Here is an 18477-nt window from a genome sequence, read left to right as displayed (position 1 = left end):
ACATATAACATATCATCCATAACAGAAAATAAAGAGTTATATAAGGAGGCAAGCAAGAAACTTAAACAGTAGAATTAGACAATAAAAACTAGCTCAAAGCATGTTAATGAACTTACCAAAAAGACTATTTTTTAAAATAGATTTATTTTATGTATTTGAAAGTCAGAGTTACAGAGAGAGAGAGAGAGAAAGAGGGGAGAAACATCCAGACGGAAGTCTTCCATACACTGGTTCATTCCCCAAGTGCCTACAACAGGTAGGGACAGGCCGGAGCCAGGAGCCAGGAGCCAGGAGCCAGGAGCTTCATCTGGGTCTCCCATGTGGGTGGCAGGGGCCCAAGTACAAAGACCATCATCTGCTGCTTTCCCAGGCCACTAACAGGGAGCTGACGAAAGGGGAGCAGCAGGGACACAAAGTGGCACCCATATGGAATGCCAGTGTTGCAAGCAGTAGCTTTCCCCACTACACCTCAACACTGGCCCTCAAATAGAAACTCTGAAATAAGTGTGCTTACTGATCATGTATTTTTAAAAAATAGGCAATTGCAGGACTATAAAATGGAAATGGAAATTAATAACTAGATAAGTTTGAATGGAAATTGAAAATACTAATTAAATGGATAGGTTTAACAGAAGCTTAGATAAAACTTAGAAAATGATTATTGGCCAGCGCCATGGCTCACTTGGCTAATCCTCCGCCTGTGGCACTGGCACCCCGGGTTCTAGTTCTGGTTGGGGCACCAGATTCTGTCCCGGTTGCTCCTCTTCCAGTCCAGCTCTCTGCTGTGGCCCGGGAAGGCAGTGGAGGATGGCTCAAGTGTTTGGGTCCTGCACCCACATGGGAGACCAGGAAGAAGCACCTGGCTCCTGGCTTCAGATCACCACAGTGCGCCGGCCGAAGCGGCCATTTGGTGGGTGAACCAACGGAAAGACCTTTCTTGGTCTCTCTCTCTCACTGTCTAACTCTGCCTGTCCAAAAAAAAAAAAAAAAAAAAAAAAAAAAGATTATTGAACTGGAAGATAGATCAGAAGAAAATATCTAGACTGAAGCATGATAAAGATGGCTAAGATGTATTTCTACATCCCAAAAGCAGATCTAGGACCAAAGGAAGGAAGTTACAAAGAAGAAAACCTTCTGTCCACAGCAGGAAGAAGTTCCTAACAACTTAAGAGTTTATAAAACTGAAATGAATGGATCTCTTGGGTTGTGTTTCAGAGTATTGCTTAATTGAGTCAGAAACAAGATAAGATGATCCCTATTTCCTTTTTAACTTTAAGACCATAGGATTTTATAAGAATTCAGAGTGAACAGAAGAAAAATTAAAGTGTCTCAGTAGAAAAAGTTTGGAAGAGCACAGCATAATCTCAAATATGTAAAATTACGTAATATGTGTTTGTATGAGCACTCAGAAGAAAGAGGTCTAGAAGGATAATCACTAAATTGTTAACATCTGTTATCTCTGTGGGACTTTTAGTTGATATTTTATGTAAGTGAGTAGGCTGGGGATGAGATCAGAGCACTACAACTCGGTATGTTACATTACAGTAGGGGTTCTTAGACTTCTTGGTTGTAAAATCTTTACAAATTACTAAGGACCCATTACAGCTTTTGTTTATGAGAGCTGTATATATTAAGTTAATATATTAGAAATTAAAAGAGAATTTTATTAATGAATGTATTATATTTTAAGCATATCTTTATGAAAGCTAACTATTTATCCTGAATAAAAATATTAGTGAAGAGTGTGGGGGCTGGTGTTGTGGTGCAGCATCTTAAAGCCATGACTTATGAGTTATATAAGGAGGCAAGCAAGAAACTTAAACAACAGAATTAGACGGTTCAAGTCTTGGCTGCTTCATTTCCGATCCAACTTCCTGGTAATGTACGTGGGAAGGCAGTGGTAGATGATTCAAGTATTTCGGCCTCTGCCACCCATGTGGGAGACCCAGATTGAGTTCCTAGCTTCTAGCTTTGGCCCAGTTCAGACCTGGTTGTTGCAGTCATTTGGGGAGGGAACAAGCAGGTGGATAAGATCTCTCTCTCCCTCCCTGTTGCTCTTCCTTTCAAATAAATCAATCTTAAAAAAGGGAGCGTGGTATTTACATTTTTGCTAATCTCTTCAATGTCTGGTTTAAAAGAAGACAGCTGGATTCTCATACTTTCTTGAGTAGTCAATCTGTTGTGATATCACACATTATGTAGTCTCTGGAAATCTCTACTGCAACTGAGAGTCAAAAGGCACATAGTATCCTTGAATGATTGTGAAACAGTTTTGATTTCACAGAAAAGACTCCTTGAAAGAATCTCAGAGACCCTGATGCTACCCACATGTTGAGAACTGCTGCATTAGAGTGAGGGCTAAAGCTGTCACCATGCTAGGAAGGTGGCCCTGTTCACTTGGGACAAGCTGTAATTATTAGGTATGTAATTATTAGGAATTATTAGGAATAATTAGGAATTATTAGGATCTGCTGTGCTCATAATGGCTGATGGGATAGAACAATAAGGAACTCATTCTCAGCATTTGGAAAATAAAGATCCCAAAGAGTGTTAGCAGAAAGCAAATTAGCCAATATGTATATTTTAGACTTCTCTAGGCAGATAAAGTACTGCAGTGTTGATCCCTTTATAATTATCCCAATCTTTAATCGCTTTTTCACTGATGCAAACAGAGGTAAAAGTGTTAAACAAACAACTAGCTGAGCCCTGTCATGGGAGATCTAATGGCTATCTACAAAGGGAAGACAAGTCTGCGTTAGAGTACTGGTAAGTTAAGACTAGGATATAAACCCAACCCAAGACAGACGGAGATGGGAAACCCCCGAGCATTGCAGCTGCCCCTATGTGGACACCACCTGCCCCCGAAAAGCACAGCCCACACTCCACTGTTAAAGGCACAATGTAGCCCCCATTTTAACAGAATGAAAACCAACAAGCTCTTCAGGCTTTCTACTAGGCTCAAAGGTCCTGAATATTTAGAAGAACCCAATCACAAGTGTTGCAGGCACCATTTTCTTCCTTAATTGCAATGCCACAGAAACCTCTCTGTTGTATAGAATTTACAACAGTTTGGTAATACAGTTAGGGTACTTTTATCCTTTTCCCCATAGTGTTAAAAACATAACAATGAAACAACATTGTGTATTTGACTAATCTATAAAAAATAAAAAGTCTGACAGAATGGTCTCTCTGATAAAAGGTTTACACGGTATCCTCCAAAGAATTCTTTTAATATGATATTCCCAGTACCTTAATTTTGAGATTAGGGTTTGTTAAACTATGGCCTGTAGGCCAAATCTGGCTAGCAGTCTATTTTTGTAAATAAAGTTTTATTGGAACACTGCCATACCCATCTGTTTATATATTGTTACATATGGTTATTTTCATGTTACAGAGGCAGAAATGAGAATGTGCAACAGAGATCATATGCCCTGCAAAGCAGGAAATATTTACTATTTTGTACTTTACAGAAAGTTTGTTGACTCCTAATCCAGCTATTTAGTCTATTAGAAGAAAAGATACAGTAGAGATTTTATAGCAAGTCATTTCATTTTATAGTTGAGTAAAATAAGGCCCAGAGAATTGAAAAGGCAGTACACTGAGCACACAAAAGACAAATGGAAGCTTACTGGCACATGGGATTCCCTCTTTGCTATTTTCTAGCCTGCTCATTCCACACGAAGAATGCTCTGCCTAAAGCAAGAGTCCTGCCGAGTCTCTTAAAAGCCACATATGGTCTTGGCACAGAAATTGTTTTTTCAACACCTGGGTAACCAGGCTGTGTAAGTCCCAGGAGCACAGCAGTGCCCTCAGCTTCAGCTCGAGCCAACCCCTGAGGAGTTAGATCTGAGAGAGAGTCACTTTCAAGGCCTTGCCTCATTAGTCCCTGCTGCCACCAATCTAGCTCTGAGAAAATTGATCCTTCCCCTATGCCTGCTGCACCAAGGCCAGTCTTGGGTAAAGAGGTTTTGTTCATAGATGATTCGTTAATTAAGTCATCACTGTACTAATGAAACCCAAGAGCTTTAGTCAGTAGTAGTGTATGTTACTTAGGGTAGCTAAATATGTATATTTGTAATTAAAAGGAGTACATTCTTTTAGAACTAATTGATATGTTTTTTAAAAAATGAAAATAAGATATGGAAAATATACACCTAGTATTTATCATCTTACCACCTTGACATAATTATTCTTGATTTTTTTCCAGAAAATAATACACACACAGACATGTACAGTTCAAATAACAGCAAATAGGAAACCAAAGGAGGACCCCCAGACTGGACATAAAATGGCTACCCATTCCCCATCAGAACAGGTGAAGGTGGCCCTTCCACCCTCAGTGATCAACATGGCCCTCCCTCCTCATTCTGCTGTAGCACCCAAGGGGTGAGGACCTAACTTCCCCAGGAGTAGACTGGGCATTAGTAACCCAGTCTGGGAGAGGGGATGCAGGCAGAACAGAGGGAGGCAATGAGCATTTGGCATTTACAGCAGTGGTGAGGGCTGTCTAAGATGGAGCCAGAACCTTGGAGGTTTGAGAGGAGCAGGAAGGGTGGGAGTAGACAAGGCTGGCTTCTTGTTATTAGTGTTTTGTGTGACAAGGAGGAAGCAGGCCTCCAGCAGGAACAGGAAGGCTTGGGGGAGGGGGATGGCAGCCTCAGCTCACCTTCGGCGGCTCCTGCATGGAATTGTGGGCTTCACCTGGACAACAAGTGATCCTGCTGCATGTCTATTACTGCAATATATACTCAGATCCCAGGGTAAGGGCATGATGGACAGGGGGCCCCTGTGAAGAGCGAGTAGAGGGCTCAAACACCTGCCTTCCTTTCTGTACCCCAAAGGGGATTGTTCAACCCAATACAAGGACCAGGAAAGGAGGGGGAAGGAATAGAATGGGTGCAGATTTCCGCCTGTTGACACTGGTTTTTTGGGGATGCCTCGGAGGCTAGGCATCTACCTCCACTGGCCACACCTGCCTGCTGCCAGGGTAGTGGAGAGGTGCAAGTCAGAATGAGACAGGGACTGATTCCCTTTTAAGGCCAAGAGGGTCCTCCTAGGCCCCTCTATGGGAAGCCAGAAGGAACAGTGGGCCACAGAAAAGGCCCCCTAATCAAGAGCCCAGAGATGTCCCCACCAGCAAGGGAGCAGTAATGAAGCAGGTGCAAGATGCTGCCGAGTGGGAAGTCAACTTGTCCAGGAGGGGCATTTGTGTGTGCAAGAGGGTGTCTGGGAACTGAGGACAGAAGAAAGCTGCTCCCCTCTGGACCACAGGTGCCCTACTGAGGCTGATATATGCTATGTAGTATACAGTAATGAGGATGCAGGTGGGGGTGCTGGGGAGACAATTGGGGGGTGCCCAAGAGGGTGTGGGGGCAGTAGGATTGGAGCACAGCTGTCCAGTCCCAGAGGAAAGCAGCTCCTTGGATGATGAAGCAGGCAGCAGGACACGGTCACTGCTCCTCCACAAAGGACTTCCACAAGATACCCTCCTCATCCTCCTTCTCTTGGTTTTTAGGTGTGCCCTTGGCTTCTTTGCTGGAGTTGTAGTGGTTTTCTGGGTCTTGGCAACAGCCTTGTTTTTGCTCCCCCTTGGTTGGACTTATAGGTATCTTGGGTGTTGGCACTTTGCTGGGCTCCTTCAGAGGCTGCTTACATGGCCTGTCCTGGCCTCACTTCTCAGTGCTGCGCTTTTCCGGCTTGGAGGCCAGAGGCTGGCTGGACTTGACTTGCTTGTATTTCCCTCTCTACAGGGCAGGTGGAAGAGCAATGGCTGGGGTGTATGAGCTCGGCTAATAGCCCGAGGTTGTGGTGCTGGGTTTTGAGGACCATTGTTGCTGGTGGCAAATACATGCCATTTACTTCATGGAGCCAAGCCAGCACCAGAAATAGTCTTGGATCAGAGTCCCACTCTTCATATTTTGACTATAATAGCAGTCAATTATATACATATATATGAACAAATCCTAAGTGACAAACTTGTTTTCCTATTTTTTAAGATTTATTTATTTGAAAAGAAGAGTTAGAGAGAGAGAAAGAGAAACAGAGAGAGCTTCCATCTGTTGGTTCACTCCCCAAGTGGCCACAATGGCCAGAGCTGGACTGATTGAAAGTCAGGATTCTTCATCTGGGTCTCCCACGTGGGTACAAGGGCCCAAGTACTTGGGCTATCCTTTGCTGCTTTCCCAGGAGCATTAGCATGGAGCTGGATTGGAAATGAAGTAGCTGGGACTCGAACCATCACACATGGGATACTGGCACAGCAGACAACAGCTTTACCTACTACGCCACTGTGCCTGCACTGAGAAACTTTCATAAAGTGAATGAACCCACTGTGTTGGCTTATTTTCCATCTAACATAATACATATTAAGTCTCAAGCTGCTGCATTCTTTTTAATGATGGAACCAAATAAGTAACATTTTACACATTAGATTGCTTTCATATTTTTCACTGCTATACAAAAATGGCATGAATGTTTCCACATGTAGATGCTCTCATTTGATCATTCAAGATGAAATTACTGTATAAAATGGCATGAATAGTTTTATCAATTTATAATCTAGCAATATTTTAACAGCATTTTTTCCATATATACATCCCAAGCACCAAATAGCAATTCCTTCAGAAGAGTTTCCTATCTACCTCGCATATTCCAATTTTAAATTTTTCTTTTTTTAAAGATTTATTTATTTATTTGAAAGTCAGAGTTACACAGAGAGAGGAGAGGCAGAGAGAAAGAGGTCTTCCATCCGATGGTTCACTCCCCAATTGGCCGCAACAGCTGGAGCTGTGCCGATCCGAAGCCAGGAGCCAGGAGCTTCTTCCAGGTCTCCCACGTGGGTGCAGGGGTCCAAGGACCTGTGCCATCTTATACTACTTTCCCAGGCCATAGCAGAGAACTGGATTAGAAGAGGAGCAGCCGGGACTAGAACTGGTGCCCATATGGGATGCCGGTGCTTCAGGCCAGGGCGCCACAGCGCCAGAACCCCAATTTGAATTTCTTTATGAAAATCCCTATGTCTAGGTTGAATCTATAGAATTAGTTTTCAACATTGGAGTTCACATTAGTCTCAACTGTAGCTAGGATGACATTTCTTTTTTTTTTTTTTTTTTAAATGTTGACAGGCAGAGTGGACAGTGAGAGAGAGAGAGAGACAGAGAGAAAGCTCTTCCTTTTGCCGTTGGTTCACCCTCCAATGGCCGCCGCGGCTGGCGCGCTGCGGCCGGCGCATTGCGCTGATCCGATGGCAGGAGCCAGGAGCCAGGTGCTTTTCCTGGTCTCCCATGGGGTGCAGGGCCCAAGCACCTGGGCCATCCTCCACTGCACTCCCTGGCCACAGCAGAGGGCTGGCCTGGAAGAGGGGCAACCGGGACAGAATCTGGCGCCCCGACCGGGACTAGAACCCGGTGTGCCGGCGCCGCTAGGCGGAGGATTAGCCTAGTGAGCCGCGGCGCCGGCTAGGATGACATTTCTAAAAAGCCATTAATTGGCTTGATTCTAAAAGTAAAATTCATTAATAAAAGCAAAAGATACAACGTTTAAAAGGTTTTATTGATGGGGCTGGCGCTGTGGCTCAGTGGGTTAATGCTCTGGCCTGAAGCGCCAGCATCCCATGTGGGCCCTGGTTCAAGATCTGCCTGCTCTACTTCCAATCCAGCTCTCTGCTATGGCCTGGGAAAGCAGTAGGAAATGGCCTGAGTCCTTAGGCCTCCTGCACCGGCGTGGGAGATCCAGAAGAAGCTCCTGGCTCCTGGCTTCAGATCAGCGCTGCTCCGGCGGTTGTAGCCAATTGGGTAGTGAACCAGCAGATGGAAGACCTCTTTTTCTCTTTCTCCCTCTCCCTCTCCTCTTCTCTGTGTAACTCTGACTTTCAAATAAATAAATAAATCTTTAAAAAAAAGTCTTATTAAAACTATTTGTTATGATATGGAATACCTGAGACAATGATCTTTCTGCACTTCTCACAACCAAAAATTCAAACTGGTATGGTGTCTATGTATTGTGAGACGTGCTTAAACGCTAGTGTAACATTCAGGCCGGTGCTGCGGCTCACTAGGCTAATCCTCTGCCTTGCGGCGCCGGCACACCAGGTTCTAGTCCCGGTCGCGGCGCCAGATTCTGTCCCGGTTGCCCCTCTTCCAGGCCAGCCCTCTGCTGTGGCCAGGGAGTGCAGTGGAGGATGGCCCAGGTGCTTGGGCCCTGCACCCCATGGGAGACCAGGAAAAGCACCTGGCTCCTGCCATCGGATCAGCGCAGTGCATCGGCCACAGCGCACCGGCCGCAGTGGCCATTGGAGGGTGAACCAACGGCAAAAGAAGACCTTTCTCCCTGTCTCTCTCACTGTCCACTCTGCCTGTCAAAAAAAAAAAAAAAAAAAAAAGATAGTGTAACATTCATTCCATAGATAGAAACTCAAGAAAAATGGTCATCCAGAATCAGCATAAATTCACAATTAGACAAATCTGCATCTTAATAAAGTATACTGCACTACTTTAAGACTAGCTAAAAATTATGACTCTCAGGGCAGGCATTCAGGTGCAGCACATTAAGCTGTGGCTTGGGACATCTGCATTTTATACTGCATTGCTGGTTCAAGAGTTCAGGAATTGGCTATCCACATTCTGATCCAGCTTCTTGTTAATGTATCTGGGAAGCAGCAATGATGACTCAAGTACTTGAGTTCCTGCTGCCAACACGGGAAATCAGATGTAGCTCTTTGGTTTCTGGCTTTAGCCTGGCCCAGCCCCAGCTAATGCAGCCGTGTGAGGAATAAACCAGTGGATGGAAGATCTTTTATCTCTCTTTTTCTGTCCCTGTGCCTTTCAAATAAATAAATAAATATGTTTTAAAAAGTTATACTTCCTTAGAAATCATGTAGCTTAGTTTGCTTCAAGTTTTGTGTGTATATATATTTATTAGATGGCCAACTTTTTAATATAGATAATGGTACAGGACTTAAAATATTATATCTGACCATTCTAAGATGAAGTTCATTTCTTATATTAGCATCTTTTTTTGTGGCATGATTGTCATATAATAAATGGCATGTATTTAAAGTGATAAATTTGAATATGTATATACCCATGATATCATCACTACAACTAAAATAACAAACACATCCATCATTTCTAAATGTTTCCTTATGCTCCTTCCCACCCCCCAGTCTCTAGGTAGCCTTTCATCTAGGCTTACAGTATCAAAGTTTGCTTTGTATTAAGGATTCAGGTAATACTGCCTGTACCCAGTGGGTTTTGTCTCCATAAATGGATATATAATTTGAACAACACAGGTTACTTTCTAGGAAAATTACTGAGCCGCAGATTCACTGAACCAACAGCAGCTTCAAGCATTCTGCAAAGTACCAGTCTTCTGCGGAGACTGACAGCCTTGCCATGTATTAGCACATAATTACAGACCTCAAGCATTAGCCAATGATTGGTGGCTCTTAGAACAACATATTTTAAGACAAATCAAAGAGGAACTAATTTGATTATTTAGAACCAGGCATTTGGAATATACATAGAAATTATGTTTATTTTTCAGTTATGTTATATATATTTAAAGATTCTTTTTCTCTGAGTTAAGAAAAACATTCACTAGGGTGATTTTTTTCTTTTACAGTTGATAATTTTGAAAAATCTGTACCAATGGTCAATAACCAATTCTAGGTTGCCTGGTTGGCCTCAGGAACCTATGCGGAGCACATGAAATTCAGAATTCTATTGGTAAAACACTTTCAGTGTTATTCTTCTCATACATACAAAAAGACTCACATGTCTGTTCAGATGAAGCATGTCTATAAGCTATGTAATTCTTAACACTGACCTCCTATTACTTTGAATCATTATTCCTACAATCACTTAAATTCAGATTCACTTAACATCATCTTTGTCATCTTATATAATCACTAAATCCTGTTAAATCTTCTTTGATGTTGTCTTTTGCCTTCAGTGATGTGTTCCATCTTTATCTTTCTGGCTGCTTGTAGCCAGGCTTAGCCTGCACATGCAAACATACTTAACTATGCCCCCAGAGCCCAATGCCATACTCCTCTTTCACTATGGCTGCACACACACTTTTTCTTCCATCTTTGCATGAGTTTGGCAAACTTTACCCATCTGCTAAATCTCACACAAAGCACTTCTTAGACTCCTCCATAATATTAAGGCCTCCTTCCTTTTGGATCTTTAATACCTTAAACATTCATTTATTAAAGCTCTTATTAAAATGAATTATATTTATTTCTTTATATTATATATTTATATAAAAATATATTTATATAAATTATATATTTACAAATTTATATTATATAAAAATATATAATACAAAATATAAATTTATATATATAAATAAGTATATTTATTTATATTTTCTCTTTTATATATTTTGATTTGCTTGAATGTAAAGACCAAATGTATAAACTACCTCTCATAATATCTAGAATAAAGTAGACCCCCAGTCTCCGTAGATGGAATAAATAAACTCTATTACTTTTTTTCACATTAATGTCCCATCATTCTAATTCAAATTCTTATTCATGTATATATAAATCATTGGTACTAAATTAGTCTGATTATAACCTCTCCTGTAGTCTAGTTTGTGTACCAGCATCAAATTATGTCTCCTAAATTACTATTTTGAATATATTTTTCTTCTGATCAAAATCCTTTAATAGTATCCCAAATGCTTTCAAATAAGACCCAGTTCTTCAGCCAAGCACTCCAATCTCACCACAATCTATCTCTGAGTTACCTTTTTACTTTATCAACTACTATCACACCCTAAGTAATTCCACACTAGTGAGGTGGAAATACTTTTATGTTCTGGAACATTTTGTAGTCTCTAGTTTATATTATACCATTCTTTAAAAATGAATTCTGTATTGTTTACATACCCTTAGGAAAAAATAGGCTTTCTAATGAAGTGTAACATTTATAAAGAGAAGTGTAAAAACTGGAAATACTGATCCTTAGACTAATGGACACAGAGTCCTAATCATTCCTAATGAGTCCAGCCCATAGCTAACACACTAGCTGAATGTAGACATACAAGTGACTGACTATTGGCAAGACCAGCACACTGTCAAGCTGAACACAGTCTTGACTGCAGAATCATGAGAATATAAAACTGCTACTTTTTTTATTCATTGTATTCATTTGAAAGGCAGAATGACAGAGAAAGAGAGAGAGAAATAGAGAAAGAGATCCTCCATCTGCTGGTTCACTCCCCAGATGCCCACAATGGCTGGGGATGCGTCAGGCTGAACACAGGTGCTCAGAACTCCATCCAGATCTCCCAAGCTGGGCAGCATGGGACCAAGTACTTGGACCATCTTCTGTTGCTTTCCCAGGAGCATTAGCAGGGAGTTAGAGAGGAAGTAGAGCAGTCAGGACTTGAAGTGGTGTTCTGCAATGCACGATGCCAGCACCTCAGGTGGTTGCTTGACCAGTTGTGCCATAATCCCTGCTCTAAAACTGCTTTTATTTCAGGTCATAAATTTGTGGGGTGAGTTGGTTCCACAAAATACTCCTTGTGTCAATTACATAGGTCCTCTATTTTTGTTGTTGTTAAGTTTTTAAAATTTATTTGAAAGCCAAAGAGAGTGGGAGGGACAGGAAAAGACCTTCCATTTGCTGGTATATACATGCATGTGCACTCACATACCACTGTAAAGGCCGTCAATAGCCAGGGCTAAGTCAAGCCAAAGCCAGACCAATCAGGGCCTCCCAAATGGATTGTAAGGACCCAAGCACTCCCATCTGAAGATAATCTGATTTCTATCTCCATGGACTTTATACAGAGTCACATAGTCACATTTTAGGAAAATGTTTTTTTCTAACACTTTTATCTTTGACGGAAAATTTTTGCTACATAGAAAATTCTGGGTTGGGACTTTTCTTTTAGCACTTTAAAGATGGTATTCCATTCTCTTTTAGCTTTAATAGTTTTTGATGAGAAATCTGCAATTATTCAAATAATTTCCTCTTGCATGTAATGTTCTTTCATTCTTCAATATCTTTTCTTTACCATTTTGGTAGTCTAATTATGTTTAAGTGTGGTTTTTCTCTATATTTATTTTTGGCTTGCAGTTCACAATGCTTCCCAAATCTGTAACTGACTAAATCTTTCACCAGATTTGAGAAACTTTCAGCCATTATTTCATGAAATATTTCTCCTGCCCTATCCTCTAGCTCCTTTCCTCCGGCACTCAAACTACACATATTACAGGATAAACGGCTCTGTTCATTTTGCTTCAACAGATTCCCCCTCTATTCTTCACACTTGCTATTTTCTAAAGCTCTAGATTCAAGTTTTCTTGCTCTTTTATCATCTTTAAATTGTTAAAAACACATAGTAATTTTTTGTATTGAAAATTTTGTTTTCCAATTCTAGAATTTCCATTTTTAAATTTATTCCTTGAAAGAATTTACCATCTTAATCATCTTTTAAACATTATTTGAAAAGAAGGGAGACTGAGAGAAAGTGAGAGATTGACACCTTCTATCCACTAGCTTACTCTCCAAATGTCCACAACAGCTGGGAGTGAACCAAGCTGAACTCAGGAAACTAGAATTCAATCTGGGGGTCCCACATGGGTGGCAAGGACCCAAATGTTTGCTGCACCTCAGGGTATTCACTAATGGGACAGTGAGGAAGTAGGGAAAGGGCTCAAACCCAGGGGCTCTGATATAGGATGTGGATGTCTCAACTGGCAACTTAACTACAACAAACGCCTACCCCTTACCCTTTTTTTCAGTTTCTATTTCTCTGATGAGATTTTCTAAATGAGCATTCATTATGAGCATACTTTCTTGTACATCTTGGAGTAAATGACTTTAAAGGATTAAAGTCTGCTAATTCATACAATTATTGTAGTCAGTACAAATAGTGTTACATAGCAAAAGAATAGAAATATTAACATGTACCTCAGAAGATGATTAGTAAAATAAATTACAATATATCACTAAAACAGAATATTAGTTAGCCATAAAAATTTGGAACAACTGGGCCGGAGCCGCGGCTCACTAGGCTAATCCTCCGCCTTGCGGTGCCGGCACACCAGGTTCTGGTCCTGGTCGGGGCGCCGGATTCTGTCCCGGTTGCCCCTCTTCCAGGCCAGCTCTGTGCTGTGGCCCGGGAGTGCAGTGGAGGATGGCCCAAGTGCTTGGGCCCTGCACCCCATGGGAGACCAGGATAAGTACCTGGCTCCTGCCATCGGATCAGCGCGGTGCGCCGGCCACAGTGCGCCGGCCATTGGAGGGTGAACCAACGGCAAAGGAAGACATTTCTCTCTGTCTCTCTCTCTCTGTCCACTCTGCCTGTCAAAAATAAAAAATAAATAAAATAAAATAAAAAAATACGGAACAATTTCTAAGATATAAGAGCAAACTTCAAAAAGCTTGTGGAAAATGGAATTAAGAGATATTCACTTTGTTGTAAAAAATTTTTGAAATTTCATTAATTTTTGCAGGCCTCTAATATGTATGGACTTCAAAAGTATTCTGGACCAAGATAAATTTATCTTTTAATTCCATTTTCCATGAACTTTTTTAAAAGATGTTATTATTTATTTGAGAGGTATAGTTACAGACAAAATGAAGGGTCTTAGATCTGCTGGTTTACTTTCTAAAGATTTACTTATTTGAGAGGCAGAGTTACAAAGAGAGGAGGAGGGAGAGAGAAGAGGAGAGACAGAGAGAGAGATCTTCCATCTGCTGGGTCACTCCCCAAATGGCCACAATGGTTGGGATTAGGCTGGGCCAAAGCCAGGAGCCATGAGCTTTTTTTGAGTATCCCATGTATGCGCAGGGGCCCAAGCACTTGGGTCATCCTTGTTGCTCTCCCAGGTGTGTTAGCAGGGAGCTGGGTCGGAAGTGGAGCAGCCAGGACTTAGAGGGACACCCATACGGTATGCTGGCTTCATAGCAGCAGCTTAACCCACTACACCACAATGTCGGCCCCATACATAAAGTGTGGTTTTAAGCTTCTAAAATATATTTCTCTAATCATTACAGTGAAGTGAGTTCATGTATGAATTATTTCTGCAGTATATTTTCAGTAAATCACACACATGTTATACATAGCAGCTTAGTTTGGTATTTGCAATAAACCAGTTACAATTGGTTTCCTGCCATAGACATGTTCAGATACATTATCTGCTGACATTTCAAGTCTTAATTTTGCTTGTATGAGCTCCTCATTTTACTCTGTTTTTATCTTTCCCAGGTCTTCACTTACTGAGTTGGGTACAAGTGCTAAGCTAGTTCCAACAAGGGCAGGATACGATTCAGGAGTAGGATGTGTAATTACTTCAAAACATCCAGATATAAAATGTGGTGGCCCGGAGTGACTGAAAAGCTTCTGTTCTACCTTGGTAAATTATGTGCTGCACTAGTCAATTCTGGGAGGTTGGATGAGCTTTTAGTCTAGATTCCCAATCTTTAGCTCTGATTATCCTTCCTAACACTCTACTTTCCAGTTTCTAATTCCAAGGTGTTTGTTAAGCATATTAGTTCTTGCCAGCTCCTATCTCTGTCTCTGTCTCTGTTTGTCTCTCTCTAAAAGATTTATTTATTTATCTGAAAGTCAGAGCTACACAGAGAGAAAAAGAGATTTTCTATCTGCTGGTTCACTTCCCTCAGATGGCTGCAACTGTCAGGGCTGGGCCAGGTTGAAGTCAGGAACCAGGAGCTTCATCCAGGTCTTCCACGTGGGTGGTAGGGCCCAAGCACTTGGCCCATCTTCTGCCGCTTTTCCCAGGCCAGTAGCAGGGAGCTGGATTGGAAGTGGAGCAGCTGGGACTCCTGAATCGGTGCCCATTTGGGACGCTGGCATCACAGGCGGTGGCTTTACCTTCTGTGCCACAATACTGGCCCCACTACCTTTCTTTTAAGATCAACATAGACCTTTCCGAATGACACTGATTACCTCCCAGGAAAGATCTCTGTCTCCTTTTCTTTAATCACTCCTAGCTCATAGAATATCTTGGTGGTGTTCACACTAGAATTGATAAGGAATTAGATAAATGGTCCAGGAAGGAGGCATTGTAGTTTGTTAAATGGGAAAGTCAGGAAAGTAGAACTAGTAGGGCCTGAAGAAAACCTAGCCCAAGTAAGGCAAGGTTGAGATAAGATACAGGAGTTGTAGCTACACTGTACTTTTGTCTGTACTGACTCAATGACAGATTTGCTACAAACCCAGTATCCAGAATATCTTATCTCAACCTTGCCTTACCTGTGCTAAGTTTTCTTCAGGCCCTGCTGGCTCTGGCTTTCCTACTGAGCTGAACCATTGCTTTTTTCCTAGACCACTAATATAACTTACTATAATCTAATTTATCATAGCTTTGGCTTGTGAACTACAGAGACAGCATAAGAGTTCAATACCCAGAAACACGGTTTGTATGACTCATCTAGAGAAAAATTATTAACCAATAGTAATTAGATATTTCTATTTTTGCTCTATTAGGTTAAATGCAAAATAACTAGAAAGAAAAAGAAGCTGAGTTGAGACTACCACACACATAGTAAGCAACAATACATGGAAAGCAGAGTTGCAAACAGATCCCAGATTAAATGTCAGGACTGTCAATGGCGACACATGCCTCTATGCTTTACAGATAAGCTTACAAGTGGCATGCAGAGTTGGGTTCTCATTATCACTTGTTAATGAAATAAAATGACCCCCTTTATGATCCATTTCCTATGCTCAAATATCAACAAGCACACTTCTAAAGGCTTAATGCGAACTATTCAGTTTAAAAATTATGAATTTATCTTTTCTGAAAGCTGTTCTTTGTACTTTAAAAAAAATACCAAATGAAACAAATTGGAATATGTAGAGCAATGTTAAGATAGAAGCTGATAAACCTGAGGCCATTGCAAAAGAAAGCCTCTTTGATTACCCTGTGGGTTAACTTGTCAAAGTGGTAAGAGCTTTAATATATATAGATTTGCTATGAGGGCTTAAAATCTAAATGCTTTAACAGATCCCAGAACAAAGGACTGCAAAAATACTGTTTATTTGATCATAATGAGTAGCAAGGTTGGTCTTTTACAGTAAGCATGTAATCAGCCCTAATTCATGGTAGAAATAAAATGGTAAATCCTAATGCAAGACACAGAAAGTCAAGGCCAAGGCTTATGTTTCAGAACTTATGGGCACAGCAGCTCAACCAGAAGTATAGAAGGAGATATGGATTTTGTTAGGGATCCATATAGCTGTTCCAGGGAGCTAGCCCCTGTTCTCTAGCCTTCCAGCCATTGCTCCTAATACAGAGATACCCTCTACATTCTTAAATAGCAAAGAGAAAAACATAAGTTTCAAATAATTCCTTCATTAAAATATGACTCACAGAAGAATTAAAGTTCTATAGACTACTCAATCACAATGATTTAGCTAAAATTTTCAACAAAAACAATTTTGTTAATAGAATCAGAATATAATCACATTATATAACTAAATGTAGACTCTTTAGTAAAGACATATTTCCTAAAAAGATTCACTCATTTGTTATTTATTTGAAAGGAAAGTGAAAGATAAAGGGCAAAAAGGAAAGAGAGAGAGAGAGAGAGAGAGAGAGAGACAGACACTGATCTTCTACCCACTGGTTCACTCCACAAATGGCTGCAACAGCTGGGACTGGCAGATGGCAAAGCCAGGAGCCAGTAACTCCATCTCCCATGCGGATAGCAGGAATTAAAGTATTCAAGCCATTATCTGCTACTTCCCAGGCACATTAGCAGTGAGATGGATCAGCAATGAAGCAGCTGGGACTCAAACTGGCATTCTGAAGTGGGATGCCACCCTCGTGGCAGCAGCTTAATCCACTATGCTATCATACCAGTCCCTGAAGACATATTTCTGATGTTCTACAAATGAAGTTATTTTACTACCTGTTTCTTTTCTGTTGTTGTTTTTAAAGATTTATTTTTTTTGTCTGCTTATTTGAAAGGCAGAGTGACAGAGACAGAAGGAGAGACAGAGAGCAAGAGAGGTCTTCCATGCACTGCTTCACTTCCCAAATGGTTGCAATGGCTGAGTCTGGGACAGGCTGAAGGCAGGAGGTTGGAACTCCACCTGGGTCTCCTAGATTGGTGGCAGAGACCCAAATACTTGAGGCACTATCTGCTGCCTTCCAGTCACATTTGCAGGAAGCTGGATCAGAAGCAGAACAGCAGAGACTTGACCCCAGATGCTCTGATATGGGATATGGACATCAAGTAGTGGCCCAACCTGCCGTGTTAACGATGGCAGCCCACCATTATCCATTTAATCCTTAATACGGAACATTTCCTAGAAGTTAAGATATTTTTCTAATGTTAACTGTTGTTAACTCTATTCACATATTCTGTGGCTTTAAAAATGGGGTATGTACAACTTTTCTTTTAAATACTGTTTCAGAAGGGGCCATCAAAGGAGGATATATTTTTCTCTGAGGGGAGGAGAGAACTTCCACTTTGCTTATGGCCCTGTCTAAATACTGACGGAGTTTAGGGACTCAAAAGGCTTACATAGCCTTGGGAACTCATGACAAGAGCCTTGGGTGATCACTGATGTCATGAGTGTCAATTGTTAAAGCAACAACAGGAGTCACTGTGCACAGCCCCCCCCCCCCCATGTAGGACCTCTGTCCTGAATGAGTTGTACTATGAGAATTAATGGTAAAACTAGTCTTCAAACAGTACTTTATACTTTGTGTGTCTGTGTGGGTGCAAACTGTTGAAATCTTTACTTAGTATATACTGAGTTGGTCTTCTGTATATAAAGATAAGTAAAAATGAATCTTAATGAAGAATGGGATGGGAGAGGGAGTACGAGGTGGGACGGGAGTGGGGGTGGGAGGGTGGGTATGGGAGGAAGAACTGCTGTAATCCTAAATCTGTACTTATGAAATTTGTATTCATTAAATAAAAACTTTCTAAAAAAATAAATAAAAAATAAATACTATTTCAAATCTCTGTTTCTGACTTCAAGGATCTAATATCATAATTTCTGTAATTTGATTAGCAGCTACAATATTTCCTAATACAGTATCAACTGCAAGTTTTATTAATAGGTTATTCACTATTTTTCCTTAAAGAAAAAGAATGCTTAACAAAATTCCATCTATGTGGGCTGAGTATTATGGCCCTGCAGATAAAGCTGCCACTTTTGATCCTACATCCCTTACATGAGGGCTGATCAGAGTCTTAGCTGCTCTGTGTGTGATCCAGCTTCCTGCTAATGGATCCTGGGAGGCACTGAATAATGACTCAACTGCCTGGGTTCCTTCCACCCACATGGAGACATGTGGCTCCTACCTTTGGCCTGGTCCAGCCTGGCTGCTGTGGGTATTGATAGAAGAGAATAAGAGATAGAATATCCGTTTGTCTCTCTCTGGCCCTCAGACTTTCAAATAAACAAATCAATCTTTTTTTTTTTTTTAAATCCCATTTATAGCAATACTTTTAGCAAGTACTTTCATATAAACTTTTT

At 41.1% G+C, this 18477-nt stretch overlaps 1 protein-coding gene and 1 pseudogene across 3 annotated transcripts in view; both read right to left on the bottom strand.

Moving 5' to 3' along the window:
- The window catches only part of ADK (adenosine kinase), a 598204-nt gene that overhangs the window by 78387 nt on the left and 501340 nt on the right, over positions 1 to 18477 (bottom strand). The gene's annotated exons all lie outside the window — the stretch shown is intronic.
- LOC149122027 (high mobility group protein HMG-I/HMG-Y-like) overlaps positions 5451 to 18477 on the bottom strand; it is a 29993-nt pseudogene continuing 16966 nt past the window's right edge.

This window comes from Oryctolagus cuniculus, chromosome 15 (genome assembly GCF_051225735.1).
Source record: "Oryctolagus cuniculus isolate XC-2025 breed Fujian yellow rabbit chromosome 15, ASM5122573v1, whole genome shotgun sequence".
In the NCBI taxonomy this organism is placed as follows: Eukaryota; Metazoa; Chordata; class Mammalia; order Lagomorpha; family Leporidae; genus Oryctolagus; species Oryctolagus cuniculus.
The sequence above is the reverse complement of the archived record's forward strand: the minus strand, read 5'-3'. Positions and strand labels throughout refer to the sequence as shown.